The 7784-nt window shown below is 38.8% G+C and overlaps 1 pseudogene; it reads right to left on the bottom strand.

Annotated features, from left to right (window-relative positions):
• Window positions 1-4425: 4425 nt before the first annotated feature.
• Window positions 4426-7784, bottom strand: part of LOC148037535 (putative calcium-binding protein CML11) — a 260777-nt pseudogene continuing 257418 nt past the window's right edge.

Here is a 7784-nt window from a genome sequence, read left to right as displayed (position 1 = left end):
CTTGCCCTAATGAGATGCCGACAACAAGCGATGAGCTACCCCTCGCTTCTCTCCATGCTATCATCATCAAGGGGATGGAATATCTACTCATGCAGGATGTACTAGAAATTTTGGAGCTAAGAGAAGAAGAACTATATTGTATCGTGGTGCCTGATGCACCTAATGATTTTATAGATTTTGATATACAAGATGCCCTAGCACATGTTGATGAGATGGCTCGATATGATGGCATGAGTATCAATGACATCTCTGCCATTGTGAGCATCCAAGAGTAGATTGAGGATGCGGTGCCATAATATGATATCTCAGATGAGGAGTTCAAGTAGTTGCAAGAAAGCTACACACTACCTTCCCAAGAGAGAGACAAGGGTGGCCCAGTTGTAGGAGCATAGATCTGGATGCTCCATTATAGCAACATGTAGATGATGCACAGGAGGTAATGTTATCGAATTCGGGCACAAATTTACCAATAGGGTCTCTAGGGAATCGGGACCATTGGGATTAATTTTTTTTGGGATCGGGCCTCCCAATACCCTAGAGGCCCTACTGGTAAATTTGTGCACAAATCCGATATATATATTTAGCACATTCCATGCATAGCGAGTCTGACGTAGTGAGTTTGACACTGAACTGGTGTGATGCATGACATTGTCTATATAGATGAATTTTCATCTATATAAGGTGGTCAATCTAGTAGCCAAGGATACAGGACTCGACATTGAAGGAGTATATCGGCAAGCTTGTGAGCAACATTATTGTATTTCATAAGACTTGCTCTCCAGCTTTTGCTGATAACTTTCTAAAGTTGAGGGCACTAATGAAGGCTGGGCCCTTCAAGACCATCCCAACAAACTCTAGCTTGGAGAAAGTAGTGTTGCTTCAATGTTCAAAGCTCCTCTACTTATTCTCTAGTAATAGGTCTGGGCTACTTTTTTCCATGGTGGCCCATGGCATCATTGCTGGTGTTCAAGACCCCAATGTCATTATGTAGGAAATACTAGGGCAAAATGTGTTGCTGCCTATGATCGAGAATGGCTTTGAACATGGGGAGTGTAGCTTGAAGAAGCCTACGAGAGAGTAGATGTATCTATTGCCAAATGATATCTCATCACCAATGTATTGAACTTTGTAATCTTCTCTTGAAGTAATGAAAACCTTTGCGTAAAATATAGTTTGTCATATGTGATGTTTATTATTATTATTTACTTGAATGTTGCATTTATTTATCAAATTTATATGCAACATGATTTGTACCCTAAATTTAACACGTATCCAATACCTAGTGCTTTATCAAGTTCGTGCACAACATGTATTTGTTGGAACACATGTAATGATAACTCAAATATACAAATAAAACAAATAACAAGCAAATAAACAAAAATAAGACATGCTAAAAAACCTGTATTCATATTCATAACATTTTAAATGGGATCCATTACAACCAAGGCTTTACAAAATCTCTTTGGAAGCTACATTCTGTATATGTTTTAACAGTATACCCCTATCGTTGATGATCTCCGCGAGGACTATCCTCCTATCATTGGAAGAACCTCACTATCAGCAAATCCCTATCGATGATGGTGACTCTCCTTGCATGCACTACTGCATAGATCAAATCTCTGAACAAGTCGATGAGGTAAGCTTTGGCAGCTTCCTGTAGTGCAAGGAGGGCTTGGGCAGTCCATCAATCGAGTTGTTGCAAGTGTGATCTATCTGGGAAGTGCCTCCTATTATTCTTAATCAGTCTACCATTCATAATCTCCAGCACTAGCTTTTGGTATCAGGAGGTGCGTGGTCTTCTAGTAATGGCGAATCTCATGAAGAGCCAATGTGCCTAGCCTCCATCGACGCTTGCGATGCTAGCGTGGTGGTGGTGGTAATGGAGCTGGGGAAGGTGGCCTATGCATGGGATTTCTGGGGGGATGTCTCTGGGCCGCTTGCTTGGTGCCTACCATGTCTTCTAGGAGAGAAAACTCAAAACTCAAAAGTGAAATGTGTAAAATGAGGTGAAACTTTAAACTTATAGCAAAACTTTTCAAAAACCCTTAAACTGGAATTAATGTATCCAGGCTTTGGAAAAATATGACTAGTGATCCGATTGACATGAAATTTTACCCATGGACTTGGCCTCTACCACACATCAACTACCCAAAAAGAAATTGGCCTCATCAAAAGTCTATAGCACACTTGTCCCAAGGCTGGCGTCTGGGGCCATGAATCCCCAAGTTCAAGGCCCCAGATGTGAGTCTCTAGACAAGTGTCTCGAAGGTTTTTGATGGGGCCAATTTTTTAATATACATAAGTTTTTATGATGCTCGACATGTGGGTGAAGTTTCATCAAATTTCGATATAAAATTGATGGTTCTATCATTTTTTGAAAATCCATTAACTGGATTATACTTCACTAATTAACAGAAAAACTCACCACCGAGTATGTACAACTGTATATTAAATGTGTTGTCAACCAAACTATGTGAAATATTGTAAACTTAAAAATTCACAAAAAATAAGTCATGGATCAAATGGAATATCGCATATCAGATATAATGTTGCCAAACCACTTAATACAGTAAAGATATAGTGCATCGGCCCATGTACAACTAATCACTGATGTGTGTGTGATTGTGCATTGAATTTATCCTCAACGAAACTACTTTGAAAATTAGAAACTTGGAAATACACACAATGCAAATCATGGCAAAATATAATATCAAATATTAGATTTGGCATTATGAAACTATGAAACACACGATAGATAGTACATCGCACCGAGTACAACTAGAGCTAGGCAAAATTTAGCTCCATTTTGCAGGCCACTACTATCAAATACTTGAAGGTCTACTAGAAAAATAACCTAAAACTAAGCTCCTTACAATCTACAACCAAACCTGAGCTAAAAACATAGATCCAATTACAAGGTAGCTTCTCAAATCATATTTTTGACGTTAAGATTAAATGCATCCTTATTGTTGCGGATCCTATGAACAAGAACCATATCTATGGGCTTAATAGTGATACGTTGGGCATGAATGGCTTGTTGAGAATCATGGACCTAGAACTAGATGAGCTATTGTGGACAGAAATCAAACATACTATACATTATTAGAATGAGAAATTTTAACTCAAGTGAATTAGGTTCCAAGATAGATTAGCTTGGACTCATAAACATATTCTTGAGTGACTCAAACTAATTGTACCATATGTTAAAATGAGTGTCAAGTACATGCCTTTATAGCTTTTTGGATAGTACCATTGTACCTCACTGTGCATATGGAATTTTGAACATCTCTTCCTAGAGCATACATCATTTCTCTATCTTCTAGACTCTTCAGGGCATACATCTAGCCTCTATGGGCCAACATCATTTGCTATTCTCAACACCGCCCCTCAAATGATGAGTTCCTACCCTTGCTGGCTTTTGCCCCCCTACATGATGACATGGCCCGAGAGACTAGCTCTTTTGGTAGCCTAGTCAAGTTAAGGCTTGAAACTTTACATTTTTTGTAAGGGTTTTAAATCCACTATGGGAAACAAATACACTCATGGAATTTGAGCCTTTTTATAAGAATTTTTTTGCAAAAACATTTTGTTGGTTTGTAGCAGCGGAAAATATTTTGCTTCATCCTTTTTGTTTTGCTTCTTCTTTGGCAACCTTTGATCTTCTTATCTTCTTGAACTTCTTTATCTTCATGCTCCTTGGCTTTTGTTGTGCTCCTTATCCCTTTTATCGATATGTGGTATATGCCTTTTACTCCAGTCTTCTTGACACAATCTTTTTTTCTTTATAGGTACATGGCTTTCGACAAGCTTTCTTTGCCATACATAGGATTGGCCTTTGGCTTAGCATGGATGTTGCAATGTTTTTGGCATACAAGATGAACATATTTGTCTTTGGATATCTCTCGAATTTGGAGTACATGGCTTGACATGGCATGGTATAAGCAAATCATTTCAATTTTGGGATATGGGAAGGTCTTACCACGAGTATACTCAGGCAGTGTCTAATCTTAATTACAAGATGTTTTAACAAATATTGGAATGGATGCGTAGTGTTAGTGTAACAAATACTTGATGACATAGATGCTTGATGAGTTTTTGCAAGGATTCAAGCACCTTTTTATGTGTGTGCAAGCAAGATAAAATCTATTTTAGTGTGTATGAAGGCAAAGCTTAGTGTGAGAAATGATTTCTGTGAAGAGGCTTTAGTGATAAGGATTTTCAACCTTAGATTTTTTTTAAAAAGATAATGACACTGAATCATGAGACGAACAGAGATAGCCACCAGAAAATGGCGCGATTTCAATCAGCAGGTCACTATTCTAGCTGCGACTGTGGAGGGGACTCTATTGATTTCTCTCTTCTTTATCTCCTCTTGACTCCTATTCTTTTCTCTGTCTCTGTTGACTGTTAGCATAATAGAATGACTCAAGCTGCTGATCCAAGGCTTGATACAGCTTCAAAAATAGTAGAAGTGATTGCAATTGCAATTTTTGAATAGCATACTCTTCCATCACCATCTATGTCTGCCTCTTTTATCATTTCAGTGAGCTCCTTATCTATGAGTGCATGTCTAAGCCTTGCCATTGAATGAGCCAGCTCCGATGCTATAATAAAGCCATTGCCATTGATATCAAATGCATGAAAAAGAGCCTGTAACTACTCTTCTGTGTATGGTGATGGATGTTTCTTGCTCAAATCAGAGGCATGAAGATCAACAAACTCTTGAGACTCGATCAAACCGTTGTTATTGGTATCTACTCTATGTGTCATATGCTCTCCACCTTCACTATCCGTCCGGTGGATTATCTGAAGAAAGCATATGATCTCTGTGCCTCAGGGTTATTATACCCTGCGATTGAATATTGATGAGACCTAGTATGTATCTCTTTAGCATTTAAGGGGGCATTTCTAGTAAAATAACTAGGCTCTTGTACTCCATCCCTATGATCCAACCCATTTTTCCAAGAAGTCCCTCGCCATGGCTCGTGCACCTCTTGATCAAGAACAGCTAGTTGAATTGAAGGAAATTTTTTTTCAAGTTTGATCTTGAGGTCATTGGCCCTAAAGCCAAACAAAAGAAACCACACCACTAGCTACCTAGCTCATCCATGGCTCTGATACCATGTTGAGAATCATGGACCTAGAACTAGATGAGCTATGGTGGACAGAAATCAAACATACTATACATGATTAGAATGAGAAATTTGAGCTCAAGTGAATTAGGTTCCAAGATAGATTAGCTTGGACTCATAAACACATTCTTGAGTGACTCAAACTGATTGTACCATATGTTAAAATGAGTGTCAAGTACATGCATTTATAGCTTTTTGGATCGTACCATTGTACCTCACTATGCATATGGGATTTTGAGCATCTCTTCCTAGAGCATACATCATTTGTCTATCTTCTAGAGTCTTCAGGGCATACATCTAGCCTCTATGGACCAATGGCAAAAAGTTGATAATCACTCATTAGATCAATCAACTAACTTTCAGTTGCTTCTTGGAGAGCAAGCAAGGCTTGGCTTGACCATCACCCCACATTCCTTGCTTGGTTCCTTGAAAAGAACTTGTGATGATGCCCTAACTATAGATCTTGCAGTATTTCTCGCACCAACCTAGAGAATGGTGCCTTAGGAATAATCAAGTTAGCACTCTTTTGGAATTTCCTTATCTCAGGTGTAGCGCAACTGTGCATGGTCTCCATCTTCGCTTCTTATATGTTGGAGGACGTGTATTACCAGTTGGAGTAGTAGTGAGAGGTGGAGCAACTGGAGCATGTGGACCACCATTTCTGGACAATGGCAAACCATCATTATTGACCACACTAGGGTCACCATTGTTAGACACAATAGTGCCACCAGTATTAGCTGCAGTAAGGCCATCATTGTCGGCCTCTAGGGGACCTTTGTCACTCACAATATGCTCACTAGATTCAGAAGAGTATTGAGCTCTTGCTTTTGTAGGTGCCTTCTTGATAGGAAGCTTGGAACGTGCCATGGTTGTGATGATAAAGGATAGAAAGGTGGAGGGTAGAGTGAAGAGTAATGGAAAAAAATGAAAGGAGAGACTTGGCTTAAGTACAAAACTTTTAAACTTATTGTGGTGTAAATGAACTTTAAAATTATCATTTCATTTCATTTCTCCACCCCACCCCATTCCTGTCTCTCTCTCTCTCTCCTACCACCCCCCTCATGCCCCTCTCTATCTAGGCTAGTGAATGTTCCAAGGTTTGGAATTTTCATATCTTTGTCTTAGGATTTTGAAATTGACTTTTCGTAACTTAAAAACATAGTCTGAAATAGAATTTGAAAAACATAGTGACAAACATTGGAAATTTTAAACAAAATTTGCAAAAGACATCTCATGTTAAAGGTAGAAGTATTGATGTGTCATATCCTTAGAACGTGTGCTCACTCGTTGACTCTAAATGCATCAAAAGTATTATCTTTATCTAGGTCTCCATTTCTTGCCATCTCTCTCTTAGGTTGTCGACCATTCTGCATCGCGTTGTCTAGCTGTGTTGTTTTCATATCTTGCTTTTCTCATTTCATATATTGCCCTACTTATAAATTCCGCTTGAGCGGTTTTGGACTTCTTTTCTTTTTCCTCGTATCATATCTCTAATCTCCTATACTACCATTGTAATAATTGCCTCATAGAATTGAAATCATTGATGCCACCTCCATGATTAATTGCCTTTTGAAAAGCACAGTGAGCTTGCCAATGAGATCATTCCATGCCTTAAGTTGATGATACTGCCAAACTTCCCTGATTTGCAAAGTATGGACCATGTGCTTCAAGTATATACTGCACAAGAAGAGAGATTAGAAACACAAACTAATTCGACATGATGATTTTTTTTTGTAATGGTGGCAATACTGACCATGTAGTGTGTTATGCTATTTGTAGTCCATGCCTCCACCATGGACTTATGAAATTTAGCAACTGTCTCTTTAAATATATTGGCATCACCATCCCTAAACCTCAACTTTTGGGGTGTGTTATTTTTGCGAGCTTTTGATTTCGTTCTTTTGCAATTGAAATTGATTTTTAGAGCTTTTTGAAACAACCTTGGATGCTTTCTACAAACGACATGTCACGCACTACTGCTCTTCTTTAACATAAACATATATTGTGCATCATGCATGCATCATCATTTGGGAGCTCCCAAGGAGAATACTAAACCATTCACAGTAAAGGGAGCAATGGTGCTGAATAATCACAACAAATAATAACATTCCAAAGTTTTGCATTACCCAAAAGGAGTACAATATCTAGAAAGGTCCCAAGATTGCTACGCCTTGATCGATCTTCATGTAACAAAAAGGACATGTCACACCCTAATGAAGTGCATGATGATGAGTTGGCCAGAACAATGAATGAGCCATGCTTACTTTGGGCTTCCTACATAACAGGGCATATCTTACGTGTTTGCCCTAACACAAACGCAAGGTTAGTGGGAGTTAGTGCAGGCTGATATATGACCATGTGCTCCTTGGGTTGAAGGCCAAGTATGTGCATGTACACATAATATATATGTTTGCAAGCAAGAAATGCCTTTTGGGTAGATTCTCTTTTTTGAAAAATCAAGACAAGTGCACCTAGGCTCTTCTTTGATGTGCACATCATAACAACTCTCTCTCAAGACTCGAAATACTGAATGTTGTCTCTCAAGTTGTACTACCTCTTCCAAGAATGTCAAACCCATGCAACCAGCTGCCTCTATTCTCTTTTGTGCATCTTTGGAAATTCCATGTCTCCACTTGCGTCTTCTCCCACTTG

This window comes from Lygodium microphyllum, chromosome 4 (genome assembly GCF_053477565.2).
Source record: "Lygodium microphyllum isolate KBCC chromosome 4, Lygodium_microphyllum_v1.1.10, whole genome shotgun sequence".
NCBI lineage: Eukaryota > Viridiplantae > Streptophyta > Polypodiopsida > Schizaeales > Lygodiaceae > Lygodium > Lygodium microphyllum.
Note: the sequence above shows the minus strand (reverse complement) of the source record. Positions and strands in the feature narration are given on the sequence as shown.